Raw genomic sequence first — 18,729 nt, 5'->3', positions numbered from 1 at the left:
CTGTCCCATTTATTGTTCACTTGCCAATCTGTTGCAGGCACTTGTTGGTGTTAAATAAATTGCTCCCCTTATTTTTTTCTGAATTTTTATCTATTGTACATTGTCAAATACATTCATCTCCATTTGGGTAAAGAGACAATTGATGCAAATCTTACAATACCACAGGTTTTCCAAGGTACTCACTATGGTCTGAAAATTTGTGTCCCCCTAATATTCACATTTTGCTATTCTAAGCCCCCAGTTGATAACATTAAGAGGGACTTTAGGAAGTGATTAAGTCATAAAAGCAGAGCCCTCATGAATAGGATTAGTGCTTTCATAAGAGAAGCCTAAAGGAGGCCGGGGGCGGTGGCTTAAGCCTGTAATCCCAGCACTTTGGGAGGCCGAGACGGGCGGATCACGAAGTCAGGAGATCGAGACCATCCTGGCTAACCCGGTGAAATCCTATCTCTACTAAAAATACAAAAAAATTAGCCGGACGTGGTGGCAGTGCCTTGTAGTCCCAGCTACTCAGGAGGCTGAGGCAGGAGAATGGCGTGAACCCGGGAGGCGGAGGTTGCAGTGAGCCGAGATCGCGCCACTGCCCTCCAGCCTGGGTGACAGAGCGAGACTCCGTCTCAAAAAAAAAAGAGAAGCCTAAAGGAGTTCCTTCACCCCTTCTGCCAAGTGAGGATACAGTGAAAAAGTATTCTTTTTTTTTTTTTTTTTTTTTTTTTGAGACGGAGTCTCGCTGTGCCCCCCAGGCTGGAGGGCAGTGGCGCGATCTCGGCTCACTGCAAGCTCCGCCTCCCGGGTTCACGCCATTCTCCTGCCTCAGCCTCCTGAGTAGCTGGGACTACAGGCGCCCACTACCACACCCGGCTAATTTTTTGTATTTTTAGTAGAGACGGGGTTTCACCGTGGTCTCGATCTCCTGACCTTGTGATCCGCCCGCCTCGGCCTCCCAAAGTGCTAGGATTACAGGCGTGAGCCACCGCGCCCGGCGAAAAAGTATTCTTTATGAACCAATAGGTGGCCTCACTGAACCTGCTCTTGCCTTGATTTTGATCTTCACAGCCTCCAGAACTGTGAGAAATAAATTTATGATGTTGATAAGTTACCCAGTCTAAGTTATTTTGTTATAGCAGCCTGAATGGACTAAGACAGTATCTTCATTCATCAAAGATTCTCCCTTAATTGCCTGTTTACCTGCAGCAAGATTATCATCATTGTTTATCAGCCACAATGAGACCTCTTAAACTCTAAACATAGTGCTCTGGAAAGCAGCCCTGCCTGTCTTTGAGGGTTTGGTTGCAACAAAACCTCTCCCCGCTTTGTACTTTCTTAGCACAGTCATTCCAAAACAGGGTAATTGCTGCATGTTTCCAGGTCCTCCCTGAGAACACAGTCAACTGTGGAGGATGTGGAGAGATGTCAGCATCACCTAGAACATTAGCCTCCAACACACTTGAGTTAAAGTAGGCACTTCCCCTGCTTTTGGTGAGTCTTAGCAAGAAAGCAATTTTCTGTCCAACAGCAATGTTTCTCAAAATCTTCCCCTTAAACTATCCCTTGGGGAAAAAGGAAAGAAATGGACCACTGATGTATGGAAGTGTCGGTGCAGCTTCAGAAAAAGTAAAATTCATATTTAAATTTTCATGTTACACCTGTAAATGTCATGTAGATGTTTATGTTACTACCTACCATATTGTTTATAATAATAATATTTTTAAGTAATGCACAAACTCTTATCACATAACCTGCAAGAAAAATTGCTGACATTTTACCTTCCTGTATTTTCTGACACGTGTGCCTATCTTTTAGAAATTACAAAACTAAAATGTGAACAAGTTTGAGAGTTAAAAATTCTAGGGAGGACCCTGATATTTGGGAGTCCCCACACTTTTTTGAACTTTACATTAAAAAAGATCTTACAATAAATACTGGAGCAGAAACGCCTTATACTTCTGGCAGGGAGAGAGGAAAATGGACCATTTTAAATATGGCAGAGTATTCTGTTTTTCTTAACAAGGCCTTCCCTCAGAAGAAACTAGCTAACCAGATATAACCTGCTGGAGTTTATCAGAGCCTACCTGACCTCAGGGAAAAGAAATGCCCAACTTCAGCCCTCTTCTAGGTATTCTGTTCCACCTAAGAGGAAGAAGGGTGGAACATAATAATCACATATGAAGATCTCTGTTCAGAGGTATAGGTGCACTGAAAGATTGAAACCTAATTACAGGACTAGAGAATGCATCACCTCCCACCACAACTTACCACCACATTACTAAAGGCAGATTTACAGCAGTTAATTATACCCAGAATATCATGTCCAACTATCAAGAAAAAATTACAATACACATTAAAAGACAAAAAAATAGAGTTTAAAGAAATAGAATGAGCATCAAAACCAGACTCAGCTATGGCAGGGATGTTGAAATTATCAGACCAGGAATTTGAAATTGTAATAGTTAATATTTTATGAACTCTAAGGGATAAAATAGATAGCATGCAAGAACAAATTCACAATCTAAGCAGAGAGATGGAAATAATAAGAAAGAACAAAAAAAAAGGAATGCAACAGAGCAAAAACAATATAACAGAAATAAAGAACATTTTTATTGGCTTATTAATACAGTAGACATGACTAAGGGAAAAAAAACTCTGAGCCTAAGAATGTTTCAGTAGAAACTTCCAACACTGGAAAAAAGCAAAAACAAAAAAGTCTGAAAAAAATAAAGAACTTCTTTATGGAAGAGGGAGGCAAGATGGCCTACTAGACAAAGCCAGGAGGAACACCTGCCACTGAGAGACCAGGATATCAGGATAACTGGCACACTCTGAGAAGATCTTCAGAGGAAAGGCATTGCAAGTAGATGAAGGGTGGATGCAGATGCTAGACTGAAGTAAGGATGAAGCTGGGAACCCCACTTGGGGCTACCAAGCACCAGGACTCATTCCTGAACACAAATGACTCCTGTGAAAGAGGTGAGTTGAACAGATGAAGAGTGGCTTGCTTTCACCAGAGACCTCTAGAATCCTAACAGCAGGAGACCCTGCAACACCCACAGAAACTTGAGCTGGCAGGCAGAACTGCTTAGAGAGGCATAAAGGCAAAACTCCAGCCAGTGTGGGGCCCAGAGTGTTTTGGTGCAGGAGCAACTGCAGTGTAGCATGGCCTGGGATGCCCATCCCACAAGGCTCACCTTCTCTCTTAGGAGACTTTAAGCAAACTACTTTTATAAGTAAAGGAAAAATAAGATCCTTTTCAGACAAGCAAATGTTAAGGGAATTTGTTACCACTGGGCCTGCCTTACAGTAAGTCCTGAAGAGAGTGCTAAATATTGAAAAAAACAAAACAAAACAAAACAAAAACAAAAAGACTGTTGCTAGCTACTACAAAAACACACCTAAGTACATAAACCAGTAGCAGTATAAAGAAATCACACAAACAAGTCTGCATGGTAACCAGCCAACAGCATGATGACAGGATCAAATCCACACAGATCATTACTAACTTTGAGTGTAAATGGGCTAAATGCCCCAATTAAAGGGCACAGAGTGCTAAGTTGGATACAGAAGCAAGACTCAATAGTATGCTGTCTTCAAGAGACTCATCTAACATGCAGTGACACCCACAGGCTCAAAATAAAGGGATGGAGAAAAATCTACCAAGCAAAAAAACATGAGAAAAAAGTGCAGCTGCTGTTCTAATTTCAAACAAAACAGGCTTTAAGCCAACAAAGATAAAAGAAGACAAACAAGGGTATTACATAGTAAAGAGCTCAATTCAACAAGACCTAACTACTCTAAATATACAAGCACCCAAAACAGGAGCACCCAGATTCGTAAAGCAAATTCCTAGAGATATATGAGGAGACTTAGATAACCACACATAATAGTAGAAGACTTCAACACCCTACTGAGAGTATTAAACACATTATTGAAGCAGAAAACTAACAAAGATATTTAGGACCAGAACTCAACACTTGATTAAATAGACCTAATAGACATCTTATAGAACTCTCTACTCCAAAACAACAGAAGACAGGTGGATCTTGGAGAATAACAGTGGATTATCATAACCTTAACCAAGTGGTGACTCCAATTGCAGCTGTTGTACCAGATGTGGTTTCATTGCTTGAGCAAATTAACACATCTCCTGGTACCCGGTATGCAGCCATTGATTTGGCAAATGCCTTTTTTTCCATTCCTGTCCATAAGGCCCACCAGAAACAATTTGCTTTCAGTTGGCGAGGCCCGAAATATACCTTTACTGTTCTGTCTTAGGGGTATATCAACTCCAGCTTTGTGTCACAGAGAGCTTGATCGCCTTTCACCTCCACAAGATATTACACTGGTCCATTACATTGATGACATTATGCTGATTGGATCCAGTGAGCAAGAAATAGCAAACACAGTAGACTTACTGGTGAGACATTTGTGTGCCAGAAGGTGTAAAATAAATCTGACTAAAATTCAGGGACCTTCTACCTCAGTAAAATTTCTAGGGGTGAAGTGGTCTGAGGCCTGTTGAGACATTCCTTCTAAGTGAAGGATAAGTTGCAGCATTTGGCCCCTCCTACAATCAAGAAAGAGGTACAATGCCTAGTGGGCCAATTTGGATTTTGGAGACAACACATTCCTCATTTGGATGTGTTACTCTGGCCCATTTATCAGGTGACCCAAACGGCTTCCAGTTTTGAGTGGGATCCAAAACAGGAGAGGGCTCTACAACAGGTCCAGGCTGCTGTACAAGCTACTCTGCCACTTGGGCCATATGAACCCTGCAGATCCAATGGTGCTTGAGGTGTCAGTGGTAGATAGGGATGCTGTTTGGAGCCTTTAGCAGGCCCCCATAGATGAATCACAGCAGAGGCCTCTAAGATTTTGGAGCAAGGCCATGCCATCTTCTGCAGATAACTACTCTCCTTTTGAGAGATAGCTCTTGGTCTGTTACTGGACTTCGGTGGAAATTGAATGTTTGACTGTGGGTCACCAAGTCACCATGTGACCTGAACCGCCCATCATAAACTGGGTGCTTTCTTACCTATCTAGCCATAAAATGGGTCATGCACAGCACTTTCATCATCAAATGAAAGTGGTATATACGTGACTGGGCTCGAGCAGGTCCTGAAGGCACAAGTAAGTTACATGAGGAAGTGGCTCAAGTGCCCATGATCTCCACTCCGGCTACCCTGCCTTCTCTCTCCCAGTCTGCATGGATGACCTCATGGTGAGTTCTCTATGACCAGTTGGCAGAGGAAGTAAAGACTAGGGCCTGATTCACAGATGGTTCTGCATGAAGTGCAGGCACCACTTGAAAGTAGACAGCTGTAGCACTGCAGCCCCTTTTTAGGATACCCTTGAAGGAGAGCAGTGAACGGAAACCTTCCCAGTGGACAGAACTTCGAGCAGTGCACCTGGTTGTGCACTTTGCATGGAAGGAGAAATGGCCAGATGCGCGATTATATATTGTTGGGCTGTAGCCAATGGTTTGGCTGGATAACCAGGGACTTGAAAGAAGCATGATTGAAAAGTTGGTGACAAAGAAATTTGGGGAAGTATGTGGATCGACCTCTCTGAGTGGTCAAAAACTATGAAGATATTTGTATCCCATGTGAGTGCTCACCAATGGGTGACCTCATTAGAGGAGGATTTTAATAATCAAGTGGATAGGATGACCGGTTCTGTGGACACAACTCAGCCTCTTTCCCCAGCCACCTTTGTCATCGCCCAATGGGCCCATGAACAAACTGGCCATGGTGGCAGGGATGGAGGATACGCATGGGCTCAGCAACATGGACTTCCACTCACCAAAGTTGACCTGGCTACAGCCACAGCTGAGTCCTAAATTTGCCAGCAGCAGAGACTAACACTGAGCCCTCGATATGACACCATTCTTCAGGGTGTTCAGCCAGCTACCTGGTAGCACATTGATTATATTGGAACTCTTCCAACATGGACAGGGTAGAGGTTTGTCCTCAATGGAATAGACACTTACTCTGGATATGCGTTTGCCTATCCTGCACACAAAGATCCTTCTTCTGCCAAGATTATCATCCATGGACTCATGGAATGCCTTATCCACCATCATGGCATTTAACACAGCATTGCCTCTGACCAAGACACTCACTTTACAGCTAAAGAAGTGAGGAAGTGGGCTCGTGGTCATGGAATTCACTGGTATTACCATGTTCCCCATGATCCTGAAGCAACTAGATTGATAGAATGCTGAAATGGCCTTTTGAAGTCACAATTACTAGAGCAAGTAGGTGACAATACTTTGCGGGGCTGGGGAAAAGTTCTCCAGAAAGTCATGTATCCTTTGAATCAGCATCCAATATATGGTATTGTTTCTCCCATACCCAGGAGTCACAGGTCCAGGAATCAAGGGGTGGAAGGGGAAGTGGCACCACTCCCCATCAGCCCTAGTGATCCACTATCAAATTTTATGCTTCCTGTTCCTGCAACATTACATTCCACTGGCCTAGGGGTATTAGTTCCAGAGGGAGGAATGCTGCCGTCAGGAGACACAACAACAATTCCATCAAACTGCAAGTTGAGATTGCCACCTGGAATCTTTGGGCTCCTTCTACCTTTAAGTCAACCAGCTAAGAAGGGAGTTACAGTGTTGCTGGGGTGATTGTCCTGCCCTCATAATTCAGTTATCTCTCACTGGGTCACTTCCACAAAATGTGAGAATTATACGAGCTACAAAATGAGATTTGAGTTGGGACATAGAGCCAAACCATATCAGCAATTAAGAAGAGAGTGTAGTGAAATATTTAAAGTGTTTAAGAAAACAAAAAACCACCAACTGAGAATTCTGTACTTAGTGAAATTATCCTCGTGAAGTGAAAGACTTTCTGAGACAAGAACAATTTGAAGATTTTCTTTGTCAGCAAACCTACCTTACACGAAATGTTAAGAGAAAAGAAAAATAAATATCAGAAACTCTGATACTTATTTTTAAAAAGGAAGAGCATTAGAGAAGCACAAAGTGAAAATAATATACAAAATGTTGTCTTATTGTTATTTTAGTCTATAAAATAATCTGTTCAAAATAATAACAGCAAAAGCATATTTAATTAAGCATGCATATACATGCTTATGTATGTTTATGAATAAGTAGGAAATAAATGACAGCAATCTTAAAAGAGATGGTTACACAGCTTGACTCTGTGTCCCCACCAAAAATCTCACGTTGAATTGTAGTTCCCATAATCCCTACCTGTCATGGAAGGGACCCAGTGGAAGGTAATTGAATCATGGGAGCAGTTACCTTCATGCTGTTCTCGCAACAGTAGGTGAGTTCTCGTGAGATCTGACGGTTTTATAACGGTCTTTATCCCTTTTGCTTGGCACTTCTCCTTCCTGCTGCCATGTGAAGAAGGACGTGTTTGCTTCCCCTTCTGCCATGATTGTAAGTTTCCTGAAACCTCCCTCCCCAGCCCTGTAGAACTGTAAGCCAATTAAGCCTTTTTCCTTTATAAATTACCCAATCTTGGGCAGTTCTTTATAGCAATACGAGAATGGACTAACATAGATGGGAAGGAGGAATTAAAATTATTTTATTATTATAAGGTACTCATATTACCCTTAAGGTGTCATAGTGCTGTTTGAAAGAGGATTTTGATTAGTTGTAAGTGTATATTGTAAACTCAAAGGCAACCTCTACAAAAAGAAAAATTTATGAGGGGTATAACTTGTATGATAAGAAATGAGAGAACATTGAATTAAATAAAATTTTCAGTTAAAACCACAAAAGACAGAATAAAAGACAAAATTAAGAACAAAGAATAAGGGCAACAAATAAAAAAGAGTAAGGAATATTATAGATATTATTCAACAATATAAGTAATCGCTTGACTAGATTAAAAAAAAAAACACAAAAAAACTATAGGTAACATCATATTAATGGGGAGAAACTTAAAGTTTTTCCAGTAAGATTAGGAACAAGGTGAGAATATTCTCTCTCAGCACTGTTTTTCAACATTATACTGGAAGTCCCAGCTAAGAAAGTAATACAAGGAAAAAAAAATTAAAAACATATTTTATATGGGCGTGGTGGCACATGCCTGTAATCCCAGCTACTCGGGAGGCTGAGGCAGCAGAATCGCTTGAATCCAGGAGGTGGAGGTTGCAGTGAGTCGAGATCGTGCCACTGCACTCCAGCCTGGTGACAGAGCGAGAGTCCATCTCAAAAAAAAAAAAAAAAAAGGCCATAAAAAATAAAATATGTATCGAGAAGGAACAAATAAGATTGTCTTATCACAGATACATGATTGTCTATGTATAATATTTTTTAAAAACTCCCAGAATTGATAAACAATTTATAGCAAGTTTGCAGAATATAATGTCAAATACAAAGTCAATCACTTTGCTATATACCAGCAATGAATGAATAGAATTTGAAATTAAAAACACAATACCACTTATATCAGCAACCCCACAAATGACATAGGTATAAATCTAAAATATTTGCAAGATCTATATGAAGAAAATTACAAAATTCAGGCAAAATAAATCAAAGAAGAAGTAAATAAATGGAGAGATATTCCATGTTCATGAGTAGGAAAACTTGTTATCAAAATGTCAGTTCTTCATACCATCATCTATAGATTAAGTACGATTTCAATCAAAATTCCAAGAAGTTAATTTTTGTATATTGACACACTAGTTCTAAAATTTATATAGAGATGCAAAAAAAAAAAAAACCAACAACAACAACAACAGAATAGCCAACACGATTTTGGAGGAGAAAAACAAAGTTAGAGGATTTAAGCACCTGATTTCAGACTTATTTTAAAGCTACAGTAATCAAGACAGTTAAGTATTAGCCTAAGAATAGACAGATAAATCAATGTAGCATAATGGAGAGTTCAGAAGTAGAGCCACATAAATATAGACAACTGATTTTTAACAAAGGAGTAAAGACAATACCAGATAGATAAAAGACAGTCTTTTCAACAAATAATGCTGAAACCATAGGACATCTTCAGACAAAAACAAAAACAAAATTCCTGAATCTAAACAGGCATTACACTCTTCCCAAAAATTAACTCAAAATGAATAACAGACCTAAACATAAAATTCAAAACCCCAAATTATAAAACTCCTAAAATATAATACAGGAGAATATCTAGACTATCTTGGGTTTGGTAATGATTTTTCCGGTACATCACCAAAGGCACAATCAATAAAAGAAAAAGTTGAAAAGCTTTACTTTATTAAAACTAAAAGTTCTGCTCTGAGCAAGACAGTCAAGAGAATGAAAATAGAAGTCATAGAGTGGGATAAAATATTTGCAAAAGATATATCTGATAAAGTACTGTTTTCCAAAACAAAAAAATTAAAACTCAACAATAGGTAAACAAACAACTCAATTTAGAAACAGGCCAGTCCAGGCGCCATGGCTCAGGCCTGTAATCCCAGCACTTTGGGAAGCCAAGGTGGGCGGACCATCAAGATCGAGACCATCCTGGCCAACATGGTGAAAGCTCATCTTTTCTAAAAACACAAAAATCAGCTGGGCGTGGTGGCACATGCCTGTAATTCCAGCTACTCGGGAGGCTGAGGCAGCAGAATCGCTTGAATCCAGGAGGTGGAGGTGAAGGTTGCAGTGAGTCGAGATTGCACCACTGCACTCCAGCCTGGTGACAGAGCGAGAGTCCATCTCAAGAAAAAAAAAAAAAAAAAAAACACGGGCCAAAGGCCTTAATATACATCTCATCAAAGAAGATATACAGATTGTAAATAAGCATATGAAAAGATGCTCTATGTCACATATCATCATGGAGGTGCAAATTGAAATAACAAGATCCCAGCACATGCTTATTAGAATGACCAAAGGCAAAACACTGACAACACCAAATGCTGGTGGAGATGTGTAGCAGCAAGCACTCTCATTCATTGCTGGTGGGGAACATGGTACAGCCACTTTGGAAGACAGTCTGGTGGTTTCTTATAAAATTAAACATACTCTTACCATATGATTCAGCAATCATATTTCTTAGTGTTTTTACAAAGGAGTTGAAACCTTATGTTCACACAAAAATCTGAATTTGGATGTTTATAGCAGCTTTATTCATAATTGCCAAAATCTGGAAGCAACCAAGATGTCCTTCAGAAAGTGAATGGATAAATAAACTGTGGTAGATCCCGATAATAGACTATTATTCAGGGCTAAAAATTAGCTATTGAGCCGTGAGAAGACAGAGAAAACTTAAATATTACTACATGAAAGAAGCACGTCTGACATTCTGGAAGAGCCAATACTATGGAGACTGTGAAAAGCTCTCAGTGGTTGCTGGGTTAGTGGGGAGGGGGGAATAAATAGGCAGAGCACAGGTGATTTTCTTGGGCAGTGAAGCTACTCTGTATGGTACTATAAAGAGTGGATACATACCACTATAAATTTGTTCAAATTCATAGAGTATACAAGGCCAAGAGTGAACCCTAATGTAAACTGTGGCAGTGGACTGATAATGATGTGCTAATATAGGTTTGTCAAATATAAAAAACAACCACTGTTTGGAAGATGTTGATAAACGGGAGGTTTTGCATGTATGGGGATAGGTTGCATACGAAAAATCTAAGCACCTTTTATTAAAATTGCTCTAAACAATTTAAGTCTATTAAAACAAAATTTTGAAAAATTATAGGATTAAGTTTCTTTGTTTCTCTTACTAGGAAAAGACATTTTAAGTGACAGGTCACAGATCCATTTATCAGTCAATTACAGTTTAGTATGAATAAACATAGAGCTTTTCTTAAGTGAGAATGCAAGTAGAAAGAAAATTGGTACAATTATGAGGATGCTAGTGACCGAAGAGGGGAGAAGGGGGTTCCCACTAAGTGAGGGAAGTGAGCTGGGCAGTTTGAACCCTTCTGGTTCAAACTGACTCTCACATCTCCACTTCTGGTGAGAGCTTGCCCAGCATTTGAGTGATCTTAATATTCACTTCAAAGAACATCAACTAGAAAGAACCATTAAAGTCACTTTAATGAGGCCCCCATTTCCATTACCTTCCGTGTGGGCTGCTGATGTGCACTTTGCTACCAAGAATAGCAACCTCACATCTCCATTAATGTGAGCAGACCCAGTTCCTTCATTCTGAAGCCTGGTTGGATTTTATCTTTGTACCTCTATGTCTTCAGCCAACTTCATATCGGATTCTGATTCTTCAATATAAAACTGATTTCAGGACAAGTTTCATTTGGAAATGAAGGACTTTATTTTAAAGATATAAAAAATTTAGAGTATTGGTTTAAATTCAGAGATGAAAATAAAATATGTGCAACAATATTGCCAGAATCACAGAAAAATACAGTCTTTCTCACTAGAAAAAAAATATTACTGGTAATAATAATAGTTAAAACCAACACAAATTAGTTGTTGGGTTTACTCAGCGTGTCTCATACTGCAATTGCCCACTACACTCAGGAAATTTCAAAAGCAATGCAAAATCCTTCTTCTGGTCAGAACAAGAAATATGAGTCCCAGCCTCCTGCCTTGTTAGGGAACAGAGGGGACTGCTCTGAGGTCATGAGAAGGGTATTTGGTTTTCCACCACTCTGTGCCATAGCTGTTTTAGGACCTCTGCTCCTTCCACACTTTGTCTACATAATTACAAGCCAAGTGGTGCTGATACCTCAGATTATGATGGGTACAAGGCTCAAAATCAAACTAAGATACTTTAAGCTTAAATTTATTTTAAACATCCACATCAGGGTGCCGTGCAAACTATAGCTTATTTCTTGTCTCTTCACTCTTGCTTTTTCATTACTATCCAGTTTTCCATTCCTGATCCATCTTACCTTTTTAGAATGCCTAAATTCTCTAACGAATTCACCCTGGGTAACGTAGGGTGTGTGAAATATGTACATAAATATATATATATATATATGCACACACATATATACACATATATATTATTCATGTTAGTAATTATATTTTCACACTAAACTCTTATAAGAGAAAGGATCTGAACTCATCAGGTGATTACCAACATTGTTGCCTTATAATTCTATTGGATCAGGGAAAATCCCTAGAGAAAAGAAATGGGAGTAAAAGGAGGAATTGATTCATACTCAAGAGCTGTAGCCACAGAAAATCTGTCATTTATTCAACCTGTATTGAACTTGTACTTCTGAAGTGTGCATTTAATGTAAAGTTTTCACTTTAAAAATGGCACATAAGGCAAGAAGAAATAGCCAAATTTAGATATGGATGAATGCTAATCTGTTCACGTGTAAAGGTAAATGCTTATGAAAAAATAAAAAGTATTTGAAGAACCATGTGTGACAGTGCAAGGGGTTTGCTCTGCTTCTTTCAATCTCTGCTTTCCCACAATTTCAGTGTTTGTAGCAGCAAGTGTTAGGTGACCTCAGGTCCTCACTTGTCCTTCAATCAACAAAGGATAATAACGGTTGCTTGAAAGTCACTCACAGGACATTCTAAAGATTAATGAGAAAATGTTCTCCTGCTCAGTGTTCCTCTGAAAATGATGGTATCAAACTGGAAGGCGTATTGTCTCATATCCTGAGAAGAAAAATACGCAGAAATAAAGTGTTTGCTCCTTGAATGAACAGAAAGTTCTGCCATATATTTGGGCAGAAAGCCCTAATTTTTAAAGTACTGTGACTAAATAAGTTTCGTGTTTAAGAAGAAGCATTTCTCCAGATTTTCATACTTAAATTTCTCACTGTCCTCTTCTGATAACTTGGAAATAAGCATTATTTAAATTTATAACTGATGCCAGAAAATTAGAAATCATGCTGAACACTTAAATCAAAATATGTTTGTATCTGTGGATTGGTATATCTCATATAGTTCTGTTTAAGGTTGAAAACTCAATGCTTGAGGTCATTCAAATCCTCTGCATTATAATGTGATGGTCATTACATTATAATTTTGATTATAAATAATTTTTATTATATAATATAACATAAAAAATTCACTTCGTACAAAAAAATTTCTTGTTTTTTTCATGTCTTGGTTATTCTAGTTATTTAATTGGCCATCGTTTTCTCATGTTTTGAAGCCAATTATAATACATTATATCTGTGAAAGAATTTCAGGTAATTTTTGTATTTTGTGGGGTTTTACTAATACAAGAAAAATTTACATGAATTGGGGCCATTACATTTTGCCAACAGAATCACACATTAACATATGAAGGCCGACTAAATTAACTCTTCAAAATTAAATGTGCTTTTGCTGTTGTTCATTTGTTTAATTCTACTCCATTTAATTAGTCCTGCTGTCTTCACTCATATCAACACTCCCTTCCCCATCTACTCTAAATTCTTATCAGCAAAGTGGTTTGGCGTTTACGAAGTGCACAGTCAACAATATTTATTCATCTGTTCAGATGTAACAATAAATGCTTATGAAAAAATTAAAAGCTGAAAAGAATATTCTTTGAAAATATACCTTTTTCCCAGATATAGTGCATAGATTTTAAAAAGGCACGGGCTCTGATAAAGAGTTTAGGAGATTCTTGAAACACAGTAAGAATAGGACTTAAAAAAATGAAACAATTAAATGTTTGAACTGCGCCCATCTTTGTGAAAATGATTCATAAAGTGAGATATAAGATATTTGAGAACCGTGTCAAGGAAAAAACCACAGAATAAAAATGTTAGGTACTCTTTTACATTAATTTCAATGGCTGTTTAAGAAATGGCTGCTATAACCAGAGTGAAGTTTAGAATCAGTTTCCTTATAGATGCTGCACAATGTATGTGGCCACTTATCATTACAAGAGCATAAACAAATAATTATTTGAAGAAACATGTATTTCTGAATGATTGTCAGAGGAGCTCAGGAGGAGGAAAAGCAATATCATGGGGGCTGAATTTGAGGGTTTCTCAAGGTTTGCTGCATGTTAGAATCACCTGGAGAATTTTTAAGGTAACACTGAGTGAGTCTGTTCCAGAGACACTGATGTGGTCATTGTAGGGAAAGCTGGGATGTAGCATCATTAAAAATCTCCCTAGGTGATTTCAACATGAAGAAAGTTTTGAGGTTTATATTTAGTTCAGTTCACATAAACTGAAGAGTCACATTCCCTGGTCTATATATTTTCTTGTTCTAACACCAAGGCTCAAACGGAGCTGCCATTTATGACTGGATTTTGGCAGAGGTCTTCTGTGTCCCTCATCCACTGTTCTCATCTGGCTGAGAATCGTTTCCCAGACTTGAGCTTCTTACACTTTTGTGGGCTTAGGAACCACCTGGGGATGTTGTTAAAGTGCAAATTCTGTTTCAGGCGATCTGGGGTGAGGCCCACACCTCAGCATGTCTAACAAGCTCCCATGAGATGCTGCTGGGTGGATGGTCCAGGAACCACATTTTGAGTGGTCAGTAACTAGACTTTATTTGCTTAATGATTCTTCCTTCCAAACACCATTAAAATTTCTTTTGAATGCATTTGTATTGTGGGAAGAGAAGAGAGATTCAATAAGCTATCAATAAATAAACCTCCTCACTAATTATTATAATGCGGATGTTGTCCACATTGTTTCTTACTGTCTATGTGCAATGCAAATATATCAACGTTCTCATTAAGTTCTGTCATTTTTAAATCAAATTAACAGGGCAGCCTTCTTTCCTGAGAATTGTGATGTTACCCATTTTTTTAGGTCTATGTGATGACATTCTGTACTATGATAACTGGTAGAAATTTCAGTCCCAGACTCACATGTGCAAAAAACATACTTTTATTTTTCTGTAGCACCGCTTAGTGTGGACTCTGAGTTACCAGTTAGCCAGTAGAAAGTTTAGCGCTAGCTCGTGGCTGGAAGTTGGGGGGTTGTGGGGACAGGGTGCAGCTTTGAGTGCTAGGGCTTCTCCCACAGCTTTGGACCATTCTCATGTCAAGACACCAAGAGTTGGGGAGTGGAAACTAAGGGTTCCTTTATCAGTCCATAAAACAGTATGCCATAACGCAGGAGCTACAGGTGTGGGGCAGAGGCAGAGGGCTAACTACATGTGCAATATGCTTTGATTGGCTGATTGATTTACTATGCACTATGGGAAACATCCACTCTGGTAATTCACTCAGCCAATTTTTATTTGTAGATATATAAGATAATACTCCATAAAATAAACAATATGGTGGCCATATTTCATCTGTGAGCTTTTGGCCAGTTTCTAGGTGGGAGAATATGTATATGAAAAGGGTTTTGATGAGAGATTAAAAATGCATAAGTATTCTTACACAATGTAAGTGCTAGTTCCAATAGCCTCCTGCCAATGCTTCTACCATTTTTTTTTTTTTTTTTTTTGAGATGGAGTCTACCTCTGTCGCCCAGGCTGGAGTGCAGTGGTGCGATCTCAGCTCACTGCAACCTCTGCTTCCAGGGTTCAAGCCATTCTCCTGCCTCAGTCTCCCAGGTAGCTAGGACTACAGGCATCCACCACCATGCCTGGCCAATTTTTGTATTTTTAGTAGAGACAAGGTTTTACCACACTGGCCAGGCTGATCTCGAACTCCTGACCTCAAGTGATTTACCTGCCTGGGTCTCTCAAAGTGCTGAGATTACAGGCATGAGCCACCACACCTGGCCACTTCTATCATTTTTAATAAATTTCTCTAACTGGATAAATTTTAAACTATTACTATTTAAATTTCAAACTATTACCATTTAAATTTCCTGTTTGAAGTATTTTCCATTCATATGGCTTGCTTTTTTTAAACTATGATTTTGTCTTTTAATTTGGAAGGGGTATTTCTGTTATGTGGCAAGTGTTTGTCTTGATTTATCTATTGTTTTAAATCTTTAATGACAAAAGATTTTTGAATATTTAAAAACGAATTAAATCACCTATTTCTACTCATGTTTCAGTGCTAGTGCCTGCTTAGAAAATCTTCCATTACCATCTTACAATATAGGAAGCTAAATTTTCTTCTAGAACTTTTATCTTTAACATGTAACATTTAAATCTTTAATCATTCTCTAATACTTGTTTCCTCACCTTGCACCGGCATCAGTTATCCTCATTCTTTCAAGTCTTTGTCAGTCTTAATATTTTCACTTGCATTTCTGAGGCACAGCGTCCCTCCTTAAAGGAGAACCACATTTTATCAGAGAAGGCTCTGAAAACCACCCACTGAAATATGGGGCAGATTAACGAGGTGTTAAACAGAGATGAAAACACTTGGATCGGGTAAAAGGATCAGAGGAGTCGCAAAATCTAAGGAGCTTGAAATTGGTCTTTAACCCATTTATGCCTAGTGTCTCATTATTGGGATGCTAAGCTTGTGGGAGTTGTTTTTATCTTACTGCTCAAGGTCATGGGCCAAGGTCTAATTTTTCACACGTATAAAAATTGCAAACTCCGGCATAATTAGGGAGGAGAGGACCTCTGGAAGAAATGAGCAAAAGAAAGGAACTTACAGCAGCTTCTCTCCCAAGAAAACTATATTCACAGAGTCACTGGCCATGAAAGGCATGGTGCAGGGGAGATGCGAGGAGCTCTGCTTTCTGAGTTGTTGAGTTTCTAGATTGCTGAGTGTGGGGTGTGAAAGCATGAGGGGAAAGATAAAGAGAACTATGAGACCAGCTTATAGAGAATCTTAAATGCATAATTAACTATTTCAGCTCATTTTACAGCCCAAGGACAACCATTGAAGGACTGCATATAGAAGATGATTCTTGCTGCAGGAAGCAAGACCAGTGGTGCAAAACCTGATTTTAACATGAGAAGACAATGAATTCACAGCTTCCATGTCACTAATTCTTTAAATTTGCACATGACAGTCTGAATTGCAACTGGCATTAAAGAAGAGGACATATTTCCTACCTAAAATGAGACGTGATCTCCCAGGAGAAAGATATGCATGAAAGACAACAGCACAAGGTCACCTGAAATTGGTGCCAAAAATGAGACATGCAACCAGTCACAGGGGTTGAGAGAACAAAGAATCTTCTGCTCAAGAAAATGAAGAAAGAATTCCGGGAAAGGGAGCAATGAGTACATGAAAGAGATTATTTCAAAGAGGTTGATGAATAGATGATGGAAAGATAATGTATCAGATACATATTAGATAATATATTTAATACATGTTAGATATATCTAATGTATATGTAATACAATATGTAATACATATGGATATTATATCCACGTATAATTTCTGTGGATGTTATAGAAGTTAGATAGATAAGAGAAAAAAAGTTATAGAGGAAAGAAAGCTTATGACACATTTTAACAATCACCAGTTTTTAACTCAACTGGAATAGTGGGGACTAAATAGATAAATTAAAACGAGGCTGTAAATGGCCTTAACAGCCCAATTAAGGAAACCTACCTCTATAGTCGCATGACCTAAGGGACTTCCTCCCCTCTGTTCAGAGGTCAGCCCTTTCAAGGTCATAAATGGGAAGAGGGAAGAGTGTACTGTGGGGTTCTCTAGAGATACCACCTCTGCTCCTGCTCCTCAGGTCCACAGCCCCTCCCGCACTCTCTGGGTCTCCTGCTCCTCAGGTCCACAGCCCCTCCCGCCCTCTCTGGGTCTCCTCCTCCTCAGGTCCGTAGCCCCTCCCGCCCTCTCTGGGTCTCCTGCTCCTCAAGTCTACAGCCCCTCCTACCCTCTCTGGGTCGCTGCCCTCCTCCCTGGTGCTGCTGCTGCTCAGGAAGCCACTCCTCAGCATAGATAAAGGTAGAGAGGCCTCGCCTGTCCCCACCATTCTTCCTTTACTGTCCGTAGCACCACCTGCCCAGTGCTTTACATTTGGACCAGCATTCATGGAAGTGTGGGGTCCAATTGACCCAGGACAATTTGCAGGTTCTGAAGAGATGCTTTCAAGCCAAGACCTTTCAAGGCATTTTCCCTGTGGGTCAGCTCAAGTTCTACTAGTTTCTCTTGTTCACTTGTCCAAAGCTATCTGAGAAAGGATACCTGCTCAAACCTCTAACAGGCCAGTCTTTACCCACCTCTCTGGAATGGCACTTAAAACTCATGAGGGTGGCTTTGCCCATGAACCATCTCCTCTCAGAAAAGTACATGTCGATATCTTTGGCATCCCTGGTACCAAGAATGTTCCCGGAAGGGATGTAATGCTCTCCAATTCCAGCGGCAGAGCCCAGGGTTGCACAGACAATCCGTGAAACAGGTGGAGCCACTGCAGGTTTCTCACCAGGGAAGGGGCATGATCCAACTGGTATCAAACAGAAGAATTTCCCAGTTGCAGTGTGTGTCACAGGCTATCAGGAAGGCGTTTCAGAATGAAGTGATTTAGGAGACTGTAACCATGGAGCAGAACTAGAATGAGCACCAGGGGGTCCATCTGGAATTCGGTATGCTCACTGGAGCTACAGGTGTTGGTATTGAGAGTCAAGTCACGAAGACCCCCCAGCTCACTGTTGGGGGCAGGAACCACTCACCTATGCATGAAGATTCATCCTGCACAGACACTGACTGCTGACCCAACCCCGCTGCAGCCTCCCTGCCACCTGAGGGCCACTGGCCCAGTCCAGACAAAGGCCTTGGGCCCCACTCCTGTCTGTTGTACCTGCAAAAGTTCCTCATCTCAGTGATACTTGTTGTGTTGTGCTCATCCCTTCCTAGCATTGCTAAAGGGGGTTGTTTCATGAGCCTAATACATCTCTTGACCAATGTGAGAACACAGGCACCATTTCTGGCTTATCTGGACCTGAACACTCCACTCGCCTGTTAGAGATAATGACACGGCCAAATAATAAGTGAGGTTAGTAAGCTTTACTTCTTCTGTCATGCC

General features: G+C 39.8%; 2 long non-coding RNA genes across 3 annotated transcripts in view; one reads left to right on the top strand and one right to left on the bottom strand.

The window, feature by feature from the left end:
- LOC108586233 overlaps window positions 1-18,729 on the bottom strand; it is a 140,621-nt gene that overhangs the window by 71,446 nt on the left and 50,446 nt on the right. The window lies entirely within an intron of this gene.
- The window catches only part of LOC116274870, a 41,694-nt gene that overhangs the window by 724 nt on the left and 22,241 nt on the right, over window positions 1-18,729 (top strand). The gene's annotated exons all lie outside the window — the stretch shown is intronic.

The sequence above is a fragment of the Papio anubis genome, chromosome 5 (assembly GCF_008728515.1).
Source record: "Papio anubis isolate 15944 chromosome 5, Panubis1.0, whole genome shotgun sequence".
In the NCBI taxonomy this organism is placed as follows: domain Eukaryota; kingdom Metazoa; phylum Chordata; class Mammalia; order Primates; family Cercopithecidae; genus Papio; species Papio anubis.
The sequence above is the reverse complement of the archived record's forward strand: the minus strand, read 5'-3'. Positions and strand labels throughout refer to the sequence as shown.